Consider the following 16,824-nt stretch of genomic DNA (forward strand, 5'->3'; position numbering starts at 1 on the left):
TAGACACAAATAAAATCAGCCTTTTGCATATGACTACACTGGGTAAGCCAATGATTCATAGAGGCTTTCTCCATTTTGGCATATTCCATTCTTTTTTTTTTTTTTTTTGCCATTATGAATGTAATTTTTATTTTTTTCTTATTCAATATCTGTTAATATATATATTTATTATTATATTTTAGGTTCTAAGGTACATGTGCACAATGTACAGGTTTGTTACATATGTATATATGTGCCATGTTGGTGTGCTGCACTCATTAACTCATACATTTACACTAGGTATATTTCCTAAGGCTATCCCTCCTCCCTCCCCCACCCCACAGCAGGCCCCAGTGTGTAATGCTCCCCACCCTGTGTCCAAGTGTTCTCATTGTTCAATTTCCACCTATGAGTGAGAACCTGAGGTGTTTCATTTTCTGTCCTTGCAATAGTTTACTCAGAATGTTGGTTTCCATATTCATCCATTTCCCTACAAAGGACATAAAGTCATCCTTTTTTTATGGCTGCATAATATTCCATGGTGTATATGTTTGGCATGTTCCATTCTATCACTTGATCTGTTCTTCTTTCTTTCTTTCTTTCTTTCTTTCTTTCTTTCTTTCTTTCTTTCTTTCTTTCTTTCTTTCTTTCTTTCTCTTTCTTTCTTTTTTTATTTGAGATGGAGTTTCACTTTTGTTGCCTAGGCTAGATTGCAATGGCACAATCTTGGCTCACTGCAATGTCAGCCTTCTGGATTCAAGCGATTCTCCTGCCTCAGCCTCCTGAGTAGCTGGGATTACAGGCATGTAGCCACCACACCTGGCTAATTTTGTATTTTTAGTAGAGACGAGGTTTCTCCATGTTGGTCAGGCTGGTCTTATACTCCTGACCTCGGGTGATCCACCCGCCTCGGCCTCCCAATGAGCCACTGCACCTGGCCTCCTTCTTTCCAGATGGCTCCTTTCTTAGAGATTCTACTAGGTGGTAGTAAGTTCTGTATCACTGCAAGATTCAGTTTTCTACCTCCTTTTCCTCCCTTTCTCCCTTCCTTTAGCAATAAATACAGCTCAGATACAGGCCATAATCTAGGCGCTGGAGATACTTCAGTGAACATGATTCTTGCCTTGGGGTTGCTCATAAACTGTTGTGTGAATAAAACAAATTATACACATATTTTTATTTTTCTTCACATCCACTAAGGATTTGGTACCCAATCTAATTAAACCCTGAAAAAATTGTGAAGTCACCTATATTATCAGCTTGGGCTATCATAACAAAATTCCATAGATAGCGTGGCTTAAGCAACAGAAATTTATTTCTTCCCAGTTCTGGAGGCTAGAATTCCAACATCAAGGTGGCAGCATCGGTAGATTCTGGTGAGGGATCTCTTTCTGGCTTGTAGATGGCTGCCTTCTTGCTGTGTCTTCACATGGTGGAGAGAGAGTTTTGGTGTCTCTTCCTCTAATTATAAGGACACCAGTTCTATTTGTTCAGGGCTCCATCTTTATGACCTCATTTAACATTATCACTTTCATGACTCTATCTCCAATACAATCACATGAGGGGTTAAGACTTCAACATATGAATTTCAGGAAAACAAAATTTGAACCACTGCATCACCCAAGTGACTCTTCAGTGATCTTTCTCTTCTCCCACTTTGAATCCATCTAAGGTTCCATCATTCTAGTCTAACCACTTTGGTCAATTATTTAATGTTAAATAATTTCCAGGTCAAAAACCTTCTGTCTTCTGTTTTTTTTAACCTCCTCAGTCATAGAATTTGATACATAAGTACCATAGCACTTTGACATGTAATTAGTTATGTGTTTTAGCTCCCCTAATAAACAACAAGCACCTCAAGGGTAGTGTTCCAAAGATCCATTGCTGTGTTACAAATCACACAAAAACTTAGTGACCTAAAATGAGAATCACTATTTTATCACCTTGCATAGTTTTCTGAGTCAGGAATTAGGGGAGGGCTTGGCTGGATGGTTCTTGCTTAAAGTCTTTGTATTAGTCTTCTTGGGCTGCCATAACAAGAAGTCCAAGATTAAGGTGCCAGCAGGATTGGTTTCTTGTGAGGCCTCTTTTTCTGGCTTGCAGACACTAACTTCTTACTTTCTTCTCTGGTCTTTCTTCTGTACATGTGTGGAGAGAGAAAGGTCTCTGATATCTCTTTCTCTTCTTGTATGGACACCAAATCTATTGGATTAGGGCCCCACCTTTATTACTTCATTTAATCCTGGTTACCCCCTTAAAGACCCTATCTCCAAATACAGTTGCTTTGGGAGTTAGGGCTTCTCCATAAGAATGAGAAGGGACCCAATTCAATAGTCTCTTATGTGGTTTAGTTAGATAGTGGATGGAGCTGAAATATAGGGGGTTGGAGAAGCTGGGAGCTGATTTGCTTGTTCTTGCTCTTGTCTTATTCCCTCTCCTCCTACTTTTTCTGTCTCCACATATTTATAGGATCTCTCTGCACTGCCTCCAAGTTGACCTGTTTGGGCTTATTGGACTACTTAGATGGCATCTGACTTCCCCCAGACCAAGTGTCTCAAGAGAGCAAGGCAGAAGAATATGGCATTATTATGGCCTTGTTTTAAGATTGCATCTCTTCTAACAGACTGTATTTCTTGAGGCAAAACCCCACAGAGGTTCAGGAGGCATAGACTCTACCTTTGGATTGGAGAAATATCGAAGTCATATAGCAAGAAGGGCATATTGGTTTGGTGGCATTATTGCTGCTATTTTTGGAAAATATGTTTTGTCATAGAAGGACACAAGTTTCCATCAGTTTTATTATCTCCATGTCTAACACAGGCCCAATAAGGGAATATGTCCTATAAATAACTTTCAAATTGGTTAATTACTGTCAACTCATGTGCATATGTTTTTCCAATGGAACCTTCTATGGAAAGTCTTTTTCTGTTTCACTCATTGTTTTTTATAGTTATAATTGAAAAGATAAGAGATACTTAGGATACGAAAGCAGTAGCAGGACTCATGAAGAATACCTAAGCATATTTCCGTGTCAAGTATATTAAATCCAGAATCAACCTAGGATGCCATTTTACCTGACATTGGCTAATTGACAATGGTTATTGTTTTTCATACTGGATCTCTTACATGATCTACCTCTTTATTTTAAAATAGATACTTTAGAATTGAGGGTTCTCCAGATGAACAAAAGCAATAGATGCACACAAACACACGTGCGCGCACACACACACACACATTACACACACACACACAGAGAGAGAGAGAGAAAGATTTTTAAAAAATTCTTAGTCTTTAGACTAACAATTGTTTCACGTGATTGTGGAGACCGACAAGTACAAAATCTGAAGTGTTTCTAGGCAGCTTGGGGACCCAAAGATGAGTTGATGCTGCAGCTCAAATTCAAAAGCAGTCTTTTGTCAGAATTTTATCTTCTTTGGGATAGGTCAGTCATTTGCTTAATGCCTTTAACTGATGAGATGAGGCCCATCTACATTATGGAGGTTAGTTCGCTTTACTCAAAGTCTATGATTTAAATGTTAACCTCATCTGAAAAATGCTTTCACAGCAACATCTAAATGTGTTTGACCGTATATCTTGGTACCATGACGTAGCCAAGTTGGCACATAAACTTAATCATTGCAAACACTGATGACAGGGTTGGTCAGTGCTTTCACTAGGAACATTTAACAACTTTAAAACCACATCAGACAGAAACTTTACCCATGAAATTATCTGAAATAACTACTATCTGCATTCCACAATTTCCTCTTTGCTGAACTGACTCTGTACGTGCAAGATCCTGAATGAGACATGATGTTACAGTGTCAGGCTAACTGCAATAATAAAGAAACCCAACACTGTAGTGGCTTAACGCAATGCAAATGTATTGCTCACACAAAAGCTTAATGTCCCTGAGATAAATCAGACATGCAGGCTCTTTTTAGTTATGCCTCTGCCTTCCTCTCTATTTTCAGCATCCTTTCTACTCAGCTGGTATATAGGGAAAGGGAGAGAGTAAAGAACAAGTCTTGCTGAGATGGAAGAGAGGTGAGAAAAACATTTACCAGTGTCTCCAAGAATCAGAGGAAATCATAAACATCAGTGAACAATCTTGGGCTCAGACACAGGCTATCATTTAGGGACGTGGCATTCGTTGGGACTGCCCTCTATCCAGCAGTGAACATAGGAGTAGTAGTAACAGAACAGGAACTCCAATTAGGAGGAATTCACATTCTCTTTAGATAGCCTTGCCTCTTTATTGGGATATGGCTAACAATGTGCTACTTTCCATTCTGTAAATATACATGAGGTATATTCCTTCCATTTTAACTACCTATTTTATTTTAAGTCTTTATGAAGAGAGAAGATTCTACAAATTCTCTTTGCTGGAAAACAAGAGATTAAAAGCAAGACTCCAGTCTTTAGATCAATCACTGGTTCCATATGGTGAATGTTCTCTTTGATGGCATCATTTAGAACTTCAAGAAATTTTGCTCAGATTTAAAATTCTCATTATGGACCTTGCCAAAGCATCTTAATGCAAAGCAATCTTAGCTTTAAAAATTTAGAAATTACTGAGGAGATATACTGTTTAGAGCCAAAAACCGAAACCCGTGAGATGAACTGGGTCAGGGGAAAAAATTTCTAGCACATTCTAAAAGACTACTGCTCTCTGACAATAAAATACCTTCATTATGGGTTTTAATGGTTCTTTTCTATATAGAGCTGCATTCATTTTTCTGTAGCTTATAGGTCGCACCCCAGTTTATAGGAAAACACGACATATTGCTGATAAGAGATTTTTCTTAACATTTGCCACTTCCTTCAGCTTTGGGATGAATCCCAAATGGACTTGGTATTATAAGTTACATGTTTTCTCTGCTCTTCAAGCAATATTGATCTCCTTCAAATCCATTTCTTTGTCTTCTAGAAAAACGGACATCTCTGTTTCTGCAGCATGTCCTATATGGCTGTTTTCAGTGGATAATAAAATAAAATACATTCATTTCCCCCTCAAGAAGCACTATATTCTGTCATTATATTAACCCTGGCCTATCTTAGAGTTTTTGGTGTTTCTTACTTTTAATCCCTTTCCGTAACACGATCTTATTGTTACTGGGTTTTGGGATATCTTGGTAACTTGACTATTTTATCTGCAAAGGTGTTTTCCATACTTTATGTGGACTCCCATAATGCTTATATTTTCTTCCATATCTTAATGTTTGCTGAATTGACATATGCATAATTTTCCTTGCATATTTTTCCACTCAAATTTTTATGTACCACTATCTTCTCTATGGTAAAAAGAAACAAGTAATATTTCTGTAAAAAAAGTAGAAAAGAGAGAATAAGCAGCAGGAAAGTGTGCAGAGCCATCACAGTGATAGATTGGCAATATCTTTGTAATTATTTCTATCATAACTCTTACAGTGATAGCACACAATGACTTCAATAAACGATATACGTATTTAAGTTTCCTTGGGAATGTCAAACACAATATGCTAGAGAGAGGTGCAAGGCATATTGCCGCACATTCATAATGCCAACAAATTGGAAACAACCTTATTTAAAATTTCTTTTTTTAAAAGTAAGGCTTTCTTTGCTCTATCCCCTCTATTTTCTACACAATGTATGGGAAGAATAGGCAAAAAAAATTCTCAATTTGCAATGGAGATGGAAGAAAAGGAGAGAATCAACATTTTGTGAGCAACCTCTTTGGGTCAAGATTTCACATAAATTGCCTCATTGATTCTCACAGCAATGTTCCAATTCCTATGCGTGTATAATTTGTCCCCCCGTATGTATGAGGAAATGAAGACTCAGTTCAAGTAATAAACCAAAGGTTGAATTGCTAACCAGAAGCCACAGAGGGATTTGAATTAACTCAGTGTGACATCAACTCCAGATGATTATGACACTACGTGGTGGGGCGTGAGAAGAAAAAGAAGCACGTGGCATCCATAGAATGGCTTTGAGCACATTAATGCACCATTCATTAAAAGAATAGCTATCTTCAAACCTATCCATTTTAGTGTTTGATGAAAGCTGAGCAAGTATAATTCAATTAGTTGTGATGTGGATATGTTCAAAGTGATGGTAAAGACTGAATTTGAACTTAACAAGACATTCATGATTTCATAGATGACTAAATTAAAATAACTGAAAGGTCATTAAACACACAGGATTGATAACTAAAGCATCTTGCCAAATTATTTTCTTTGGCTCTCTTTGAGAATGAGGGAACATAAATTTCCATATTTCCTAAGTTAAGTAGATGAGAGAGAATATATTTTTCATAGTTTCTTCAACAACTAAGTATCCCTTTATGAATTATCCTAACAATTGAATCTTTTATCCTGTGCTTCCTCAAACACTTAATGTACCATAATACTTTGCATAGTGATTTATGCCTGGTTACCCAGGTTCTGTAAATGTGTTTGGAGTATTACATATACTATTCAGTGAACTGGTTAATGAGCTTTTTCAGGGCAGTGATCAGCTCTTTAAATGTTTTTCTGGGGTACATCAGGGAGAGAAATAATGGGAGAGAAGGGCAAGGAGGTCAATATTTTAGCAAATTATGTAGAGCAACGTATAACACTGAGAGGTAGTGAACATAAGAAGTAAGAGGAAAGCCAAAGAGAATGAAATCATGAGTCAAAAGAAAGATCTAGACTGAGAGGAGAACCAAATACTGCAGAGAGGTTGAGAAGCATGGAGTTGACCAAAGGCTACTTGTTTTTAAGAAAGTTATCATTGACAATTTTACTAGAGTGATGAGAAATTAACACAGACTATAGAGTATTGATGAATGAAGTGGAGATGAGAATGTGGAGGCAAAAAGTAATATTATCTTATTTTTCTAGAAGCTTGATGATAAAGAAGTGGAAAAAGTTGGAGTGGTGACTTGAAGGGAAATTAAAACCAAGGACAGGTAGTTTTTGGGTAAAATACTTGAGCATGTTTAGAGATGGAACAGAAGGAATAAGAGGTTAGGAATAGATTGAGGATAAGCAATAGAGGAGACATTATCAGTCAGTGCTAATCATGTGTGATCTGGTACTAGACCACTAGAGTTGAAACTTGAATTTATGATATTTATAAAAATATATTTTATTAGTTCTGTGGACCTGAACACACGTCAGTTTTGTCACTTACTTAAGAACGAAAATTTAGGGTTGTTGTGAAGATCAGATGTTACGGTACTTCAAAATGCTTAGTCCAGTGGCATGTGACGTTAGACACACAACGGCTATTATTATTGTCGTTGTTAGAAAGCTCCTAAACAGAAATCACAGATGAAGGTATTGTTGGTGCACAAAAGTACACAAGCATCACTTTTTCTTACTGAGGAAGGTAGTACTGATGATGTTATAGTTTACATGTAGGAGGTAAAACCAAGGAGAAAATATCAGATGGACTCAAGTTTTTTTTTTTTTGTTTTTTGTTTTTTTGTTTTTACAAAGAAGGGAGTTAGATTATCAATTGGGAACAAATGCTTAATCATACTAGATTTGGTTTGAAACACCTTTGTTCCACTGACAGAGAGAATTATGAGAAAATGATAAGTAAAATAATGGGTAGAAAACATTGAAGACTACTAAAGTTGAAAATGACAAATTTTATTGTAGGTTATCTCTACTGTTATGTGATTTTTCTCCAGTAGTTTGCAACACTCCAGCAGAAAGAAATGGAGAAACAGGTATGTTTGTTCTTCAAAGTTGATGATTGGAGAACTTGTTATGATAAAAGTTGAGATGGCCATGAGATTTGTGAAAGCTTGTAAGAAAGGAGTTGAAGTAGGGTTTAGACTGGATTGGGAAGGAAATGAGACTAGGAAGGGATAATTTAACAGTAAATTATGTTGAGGTTGTAAAACAGGATCAGTAAATCCAGCTGTAGGAGGAGGAAGTTGAATCAGAGGAGGGAATATCAGTAGTTCAAAATTTCAGAGGTACAGAAGTATAGTTGTTGAGGGTGGTAGTGATCTCCATGTTTATTGGTCAAGTTGAGTAAAGGTAAATTTAGAATAGTTTTGTCTTCTGTAAATGCAGCATAGAACGTGCTGACAATTAGGCCTAAAATTTATTTATGAGGGCAGTAGGGATCCAGAGAATATTTACTCCTCACCTTGTAAGTCTACTGTATCAAGGTCAAAACTCTTATTGAGAAGGTATAGAATCCTGAGATTTGGGATTGGGACATTTGAGTCAAAAAACTTGAAAACCTGAATCCTCACATTTCTCTGAAATCTCAGCCTGCAGATATGGCTGACTTTTCCTTGTTGAAGATACATGCTCTATCATCTTCTGGAAGATGATACAGACACCACATGCTGACCTCCATCTCTCCTCTTGTATTAACATAACCCAGCTGGGATAATGCTGGACTTTCTATAGAAAAGAAAGGACCTAGTTAACGTGTTTCAGGAAGAGCCTAGAGAATATGTGTGGGGCTGGATTCTGGGGATAACTGAATTGAGGGAGAATAGAACTTAGTTGGATAAGAGATTTTATTGATATGGAAATGCTTTCTTTTGATACAGGATTTAACACTGCTTCAAAGATGCCAAGAAATGCTATTAAAATGCAACTAAGTTGGTTCTTAGAAGTTTGGAGAAGGCAATGGCATACATTTAATGAAACAGAAATGCTAGAGTTGCGATAGCAGACAATGGAAGAAGAAACCAACAGACTCAGAGAACATGCTGGAGGGATGTATTAGATAACCACAGAGGATACTCCGTTTTCCAGAGCAACAAGTAATGTTCTCGTGAAAGGAACCAGCTTCACTGAGAAGCTCAGTGGTGGCCGTCCTCTGTGGGTTATGGCTGATGACAGAGTTGGTGTTACAGAATTGGAGTCCCTAATTGCAATGGAAATGTTGATTTTTGGAATAATCAAAGCCAGCTTATAGTATTTAAACCATTTGAAGCAAGATAAATGAGTGGCAATGTCAAACAGGCATATATATGTGTATGTTGGTGCATGAGTATGTGTGTGTGTTTCTGTGTATGTGTATGCTGACTCACAGAAAGCTATGGAAATGTTTAATAGAACACGACATGCCTAGTGGTGTGATTTAAACCCTACAAAAGCTAATTGGTTTATTTCATCACCTACAGAATGGTCTGCAAACTTGTAGGGTATCCACTCAAATGTATAGCACAAATCGTTACATCTCATAATTCTCATTACTTAGTAATAGTGCTCAGACCCATTTACAAGTGACTGAAAGATTTTAGTTTTCACTAGGGCTCAGATGAGGTCTAGGATGGAATTGACATAATAGTCTGGGGTTTTTTGCATTTCCTGAGACTAAGTCTCAGCCAACATCGGTACTTGTGAACTGACAGAGTATGAGGCAGGAGTGGCCTCACTTATCATTCCCAGTGATCTACTGGGATAATTTGTGCTTCCTGTCCCCAGATTTTAGGTTCTGAGCAACTAGAATTATTGTTCCACAGAGTGGGGATGGGTCTACAAGGAGATACGGTATGAGTCGTGTTAAAATTGAAGGTATGGCTGCTGTATGGTCACTTTCGCTGCCAGGAGTATTGGCTGCACTCAACTTAGAGTTGAGTACCTCTCTACCCATTGTTTTTATTCAAAGGGACCTGCCTTAAAAAAGTCATGCCCTTTCTTTGGGAACAATGACTAGTCAATATGGGGTTTTAGGGACTCAGCCCTTTTGCCTCAATTCCAGGCACATATGAAGGGTAATCTCAGCTCTTGGACTTCCTGTGTGATTTTCTCAGTCCCCTGTTGTCTGTAACAGTTCATTTTCCATTTCTGCCTAATTCTGCTTCCTTCACTTCCTTACAAATCTTGTTTCTAGGAGCAAACTTTAAGAAAACTACTACATGGAATTTTCTGACACAGAGTCTGTTCCCTGAGTACTCAAACTAAGTAATATGGTTTGGCTGTGTGTCCCCACCCAAATCTCATCTTGAATTGTAATCCGTATGTGTTGAAGGAGGCGTCTGGTAGGAGGTGACTGGATCATGGGGGCGGTTTCCCTATGCTGTTCTTGTGATAGTCAGGAAGGTTTCACAAGATCTGATTGGTTTAAAGGTGGCAGTTCCTGCCAAGCACGGTGGCTCACACCTGTAATCCCACCACTTTGGAAGGCCAAGACAGGTGGATTGCTGGAGCTCAGGAGTTTGAGACCACCCTGGGCAACATGGCAAGACTCTGTCTCTACCAAAAATACAAAAAGTTAGCTGTGCATGGTGGTGTGTGCCTGTGGTCCCAGCTAATCAGGAGGCTGAGGTGGGAAGATCACTTGAACCCGGGTGGCTGAGGCTGCAGTGAGCCAATACTGTGCCACTGCACTGAAGCCTTGGTGACAAAGCAAGACCCTGTCTCAACAACAACAGCAAAAAATAAATAAATAAATAAATAAATAAAAACATAAAAATTAAAAGAAATAAAGGTGGTAGTTTCCCCTGCTCTCTCTTTCTCCTGATCCCTTGTGACGAAGGTGCTTGCTTCTCCTTCCCCTTCTGCCATGATTGTGTTTCCTGAGGCCTCCCCCGCCATGTGGAATTGTAAGTCAATTAAACCTCTTTCCTTTATGAATTACCCAGCCTCAGGTAGTATCTTTATAGCAGTGTGAAAACTGACTAATACACGAAGACAGTAGTGGATTGGAGAATTGGAGAAGGTGAGTACACCGCCTGTTAGGAAGCTACTCGAGTAGTGCAAGAGTGGCCTTCTTTACCTTAAACTTGCCAATTTACTTTCCAACTTCTAAATACAATTTTCGGTCAAACTTTTTTTGAAAGGTTGCATAAAATATCAGAGTATTTTGTTAGTATGTAAAGAAAATAATATTAAAATAAATTTATCTTATACAGAAATTGGGCTTTATCAATTAGGGATTATTAATAGGAAAGTTAGAAAGAAAGATGGTGAATAACCAAGACAACTCATTATCCAGAACAGGTCCAGGTGCATAGTGCACACTCTATAATTGTTTGTTGAATCAATGCATGAATGAAATGTTTAGTAGTATATTCTAATTTTCATACTGCTATGAATATCCAAGTTAGTATGGTATTTAGGACATAGATGATTCTCAGAAAATTCCACCTTCTTTAGTTCTGTGACTAGGGCAAGATGTTTAATTTCTATGAAACTTTGTTTCTTTGCAAGCATATGAAGGATAATGCAACCGTAGTAGTTTATAATTGCTACTATAATAAATTACTACAAATTTAGCGAATTTACAATGCAAATTTGTTATTTTACAGTTCTGTAGGTGTGGTACACAGAATAATGGCTCTCCAAATATGTCCACTAACTTATTGCCAGAACCTGTGAATATGTTACTTCACATGGTAAAAGAGATTTTAAAAGTGTGATAAAGCTAAGAATTTTGAAATGGAAAGATTATTCTGGATTATTTGGGTAGACCCAATGCAATCATGATTCTTCCCTCTGCACCCCCAGAGACATGGCCTTTCTATGTTACTGTCTAGGCTGGAATGCAGTGGTGAGAACACGGTTCTCTGTAGTCTCAGATTCCGGGGCTCAAGCGATCCTCCCACCTCAGCCTCCTGGATAGCTGGGACTGCAGCTGCATACCACTATGCCTAACTAATTTATTTATTATTTTGTAGACATGGAGTCTCACGATGGTGCCCAGGCTAGTCTCAAGCTCCTGGGCTCAAGCAGTCCTTCCACTTTGGCCTCCCAAAATGCTGAGATTACTGGCATGAGCCACTGTGCCTGGCCTATGTGAGACTTTATCAGAGGGAGGCCAACAGGTCCAGAAAGAAAGAGAAGTGATGATGGAAGCAGAGATTGGAGTGATGAAATTGCTGACCAGTACTGACATCTTGATTTTAGCTCAGTGAAATCTATTTCAGAGTTCTGACATCCAGAACTATAGGATAATTTATTATCAAATTTGATAAATTTAATATGGGTCTTGTGTGAAAATCAAGGTGTCAACAGGGCTGCATTTCCTTCTGGAAGCACTAGGGAAAATCTGTTTCCACGCCTTTTCCAGCTTGTAAAGTTACATGCATCCTTAGATGCTGGATGCATTCCTTCCTCTCCAAATTCAGCAACACTGCATCTTTCCCTGACAAACTACCGCCAGGAAAGTTTATCCGCTTTTAAGTATTCATGTGATTAAATTACACCCACCCCCTCATCTCGGGATTCTTAACTTAATTACAGCTTCAAAATACTTTTTTGCCATGTACAGCAATATATTCACAAGTCCAGGAGATCAGGATGTGGACATCTTTTGGTGTTTGTGGGGAGGTTGCCTTATTTTGCTTATCACAGCCACTGACCTTACAAGGATTATATTAATATAAGATAACTGATGAAATATAAACATACAGCATAATGCAGTAAATGTTAACAGAGTTTTTCCTCTTTGGAATTCAATTTCATATTTAATTCCTTTTATCTCCTTTGATGTGTTCTAATGGTTACACTATCCAAATTAAATATAGTGACTTGGTAGATGTTACTTTAGGCTCATTTATTAAAACTGTTAAATATTTTTCTTAATTTCCCTAGCCATCTGAACCTTACTTAAAATTATTGAAGAAGTATGTGAATTGGGTCAAAACAAGCTCACCTTCAAACATTAGTTTTTAAGTTAGAACTAAACCTTGTCCATCCAACAGATATTTATGTAGTGGCTGGTATGAACCAGGCACTCTTCTGGGCCCTGGGTGGGGGGTTCGGTAGTGAATAAATAGTCTGAGCATTCACGTGGGTTTCAACTGAACTCAGTCTTGAAAGTAAATTGTCTTTTTTATTGTGACTATTCTTTATGTTCAAGGAATAGCACTATTTGCTTAAGGAGTACCTTTCTCTTTTAGTATTGTTTTAATTATTATTTTCCTGTAGGGGGCTTATATTAAGTGTTTATTTAAATTCTAGATCTGTCGGTTCTTGCAAAGTTCATATTTGTAGTAAATCATAATTTGCAAATGTCATTAAGCAAGCACATATTTAATTAGAGAAATAATTAAATTGTTAACCATGAATTTTGGCAGTTTTCCAACTATAGTCAGCAAAAAACAACGGATTTAATCAATTGTGATTGTAGATCAAAAGATGCATAACCAAAGCTTTTACCTGTATGACTGAATGAGAAAAGTATATTTTTATTCACTGAAAATAAAATTCCTTTTAGGCAAGGACCTGTCCTTACTTAGGAAAATAAAGATATGCAACTTTTAGGTCACTTGGAGTTGGAAAGAAAAACACCAGGAATTGAAGAAGATTTAACAAAAATACTACAGTGACATTACTCTCTCTCTCTCTATTAAAAAAAGGATGATAAGCCAGCATTTTGGATCTTGAAAGTAGTAATGAGAAGGGAAAGACAGAGATGGAGTCAAATAACATGGAAAGAACCCAGAGCCGGAATAGCCAGAATTGTCTAAAAGACTTTAAAAAACAAAAAACAAAAAAAAACCCACAAAGATATCAAGTATGAGGTTGTTTTCTTTGCTGTGATGTTACTTCCTGCTCTCCACCTAGCCAACCTGTCTGTGAAGTGTGACCCTTCAACACACATGGAATGGGTTTGTTTCTGGCGAAAGCTAAAGAAGAGGGGTTGAAGTCCTAGTACAGAGCAGACAGAAAAGAACACATAACACAGAATGAAGACTAAAAATTCAGTAGATATAGAAAAGATGGCCAGAGGTGGTTCTAGAAGAGGAAAATTCCTGGGACTTCAGGCCCTTGTTATTCCTGTATGGCAGAATGAACCAGACTGACTCTGGGTTATACGAAGTTTGATCTCAAGGTGCGTAGCAATCATTTCTACATTACAGGCCGTGATACTTTGATCAAATCACTTGTCACTTTCAGTCTTAGTTCACCTACAAACATTGAATAAAAATTAAGGGCCTATCTAAGTGGGTTACTGTGTAATTAAATATTAAATATTATCATTGCAATTGTTGTTATTGTTACTGCTAATATTGTCTCTTCTTTTTTTTTTTTTTTTTGTCTCTTTCATCCCTAGAGGGCAGTAATTATTAATAATAGTACTGTTAAAGACAATGAAGACCTACAGACATGGAGACAAAGAAGAATTGAAGTGGATACGAGCAAAATAAATATATTTTCCTCCTACTCATCCAGAGTTATCAAAAGGTAGTTTATATTCACTGTCTCTCCTTCTGTATTTCTATGTACTCCTCCACCCACTTATCTTTATGCTACCAATTACTTTTTCTAAAATGTCGCTTACATGAAGGATACAAATGTTCCAGTTGGCAAAATTTATTCTTCCCTTCTTTATTTTCATTGTACCTTTCCTACATCTACACAATTGATACATGCTATTTCTTAAAATATTTTCCACTGTTGTTTTCTGTATTCAGCTCTCCTGGTTCTGCTCATCTTTACTTCTTTTTGGGTTTCTCATGACTATCTTTTCCATACACCTCAAATCTATCAACACTGACACTCCCATTCCTGCCAGCAAATATCGTTATCCCTTTCACCTCTGCCTGGATCTGCCACCTAGTGTTCTTCCTCTTACCCACTTCGAGAGTTTTAACCAGTATTGTACCTTATTAGTTTCCAAATCTGTATGTTTAATTCCTGAGTTTCAAACCAATTTATTCAATTGTCAGCTAGAAAGCTCTACCAAGATGTCCTCAGATACCTAAACACACATCCAAAATTAAATCTATTGTCACCCTTCCCTAAAACTGGCTTCTAATCTGTTATTTTCTATCTTATTTGGTGGCAAAAATATATACCTGTCACTTGAGCAGAAGCCAGTCTTCTCCGTTCCCTTTTCTCCCTACACTCTACCCACATCTAAACAGTGGTTTCCAAACTATTGTGATCTCGCACCCTAATAGTAAAAAAGGTTAATCAGGCACTTCAAAATGAGTTCATTTAGTTATTATTTACATGCATTACCAATCAATGTATTAAATAGAATAAAATTCTATTTTTTAAGATAAAAGAAGTTCTAATGTTTATTGCCTACAACTGCTATATAGTCATTCTACTCCGTTTTGGAGACCCCTGCAATAATTATGAAATCCTGCTAATTCCACATCTAAATATTTGTTTAATTGATTTCCTTCTTTCATTTCCTGCCTTTTTCCTTTCCTCTGCTCTGGCTCAGAAACTTGTTGCTTCCTGCCTGAGAGATTCCTGCTCCAAATGCCTCACTTCATGGTTTCCTGACTTTGCATGTGTCTTTCCCAAATCCTCACATACGTCTTATTTTATTTATTTTTATTCAAACTGTACAACTGAATCTTTACACTTCCTTTTTCAAAACCATTTGTTAACCTTTCATTGTCTGTTGTATAAAACCCAGGTCTGTTATAAAGCTCTGCGTGGTCTACATCCTTTTCTAGCTTGATGTGTTACTACTCCATTCTTTACATTTTAAATTTCAGCAAAATCGAACTGGTGTGTTTTCTTAAACCACCTGATTTTATATTGTAACAAGACCTTTGCCTCCTCTACCTTCATATTCCTATCTCCCTTACCCTGCACTACTTTTCCTTTTTTGATAGCACTTATTACTTAACATATTATGATTTCTTGATTTTTTTAAACTTATTATGGATGTGCTCTCAATACAATGTAAACTTCATTTAAAAATTTTGGTTTTTTTGATGATGTATCTTAAGGACTAAAACAGTGCTTGGCACTTAGTATGACCTCCACAAATACATGTTGAGTGAAATATTTGTTGAAATGCTACCTTTAAAACATTATATTATAGTTAGTTCATTTATCTGTCTCCAACAAAAAATTGCAAACTCCATGATACAGAGACTGTCCTAGTCATCTTTCATTGAAAAGCCATATTTATTAAGGTACAATTTAAAGACCCTAAAATACACCTTTTTAAAGTAAACAATGAATTTTGACAGATTGATACAGTTACCATAACCACCAGCACAATCAAGATACAGCATATCCATTACCCCAAAAAGTTCACTCATGCCTCTTTGCAGTCAATCTCTTCTTTCTAGTCCCAGCTGCTGGCAAACATTGATCCATTTTCTAAACTTGTTTTGCTTTTTGTTAAATTTTAGAATGTCATATAAAAAGAATTTCACAATATGCAGCCTTTCATATCTGACTTCTTTCCTGGCCATAATGATTTTGAGGTTTATCCATGTTGCATGTATCAAATATTTTTACTTGATGTTGATAAGGAATATTCTTTTGTGTTTGTGCACCACAATTTGTTTATCCAGTCACCAATTAATGGACATTTAACTATTTCCAGTTTTTTGATATTATAAACAAAATTGCTCTAGTAGCATTATGGTGGATTTCCTGGGGTTCTCTATGTAAACAGTCATGTAGTCTGTAAAGAGAGAGTTGTACTTCTTTCTTTCCAATCTGTTTGGGGGGTGTGTGTATGTATGTGTGTGTGTATGTATGTGTGTGTATGTATGTGTATGTGTGTATGTATGTGTGTATGTATGTATGTATGTGTATGTATGTGTGTGTATGTATGTGTGTGTATGTGTGTATGTATGTGTGTGTATGTGTGTGTATGTATGTGTATGTGTGTATGTATGTGTATGTGTGTATGTATGTGTGTGTATGTATGTGTGTGTATGTGTGTGTATGTATGTGTGTGTATGTATGTGTGTGTATGTGTGTGTATGTGTGTGCATGTGTGTATGTGTGTGTGCATGTGTGTGTATGTGTGTGCATGTGTGTGTGTATGTGTGTGTATGTATGTGTGTGTGTGTATGTGTGTGTATGTGTGTGTGTATATATATATGTATGTATGTGTGTTCCCACATGCATGAATGTGCAAATTTACTCCAGTTCAGTGTTAATTAGGAGTGGTGAGGGTGGATCAACTTGT

The sequence above is a fragment of the Piliocolobus tephrosceles genome, chromosome 5 (genome assembly GCF_002776525.5).
Source record: "Piliocolobus tephrosceles isolate RC106 chromosome 5, ASM277652v3, whole genome shotgun sequence".
In the NCBI taxonomy this organism is placed as follows: domain Eukaryota; kingdom Metazoa; phylum Chordata; class Mammalia; order Primates; family Cercopithecidae; genus Piliocolobus; species Piliocolobus tephrosceles.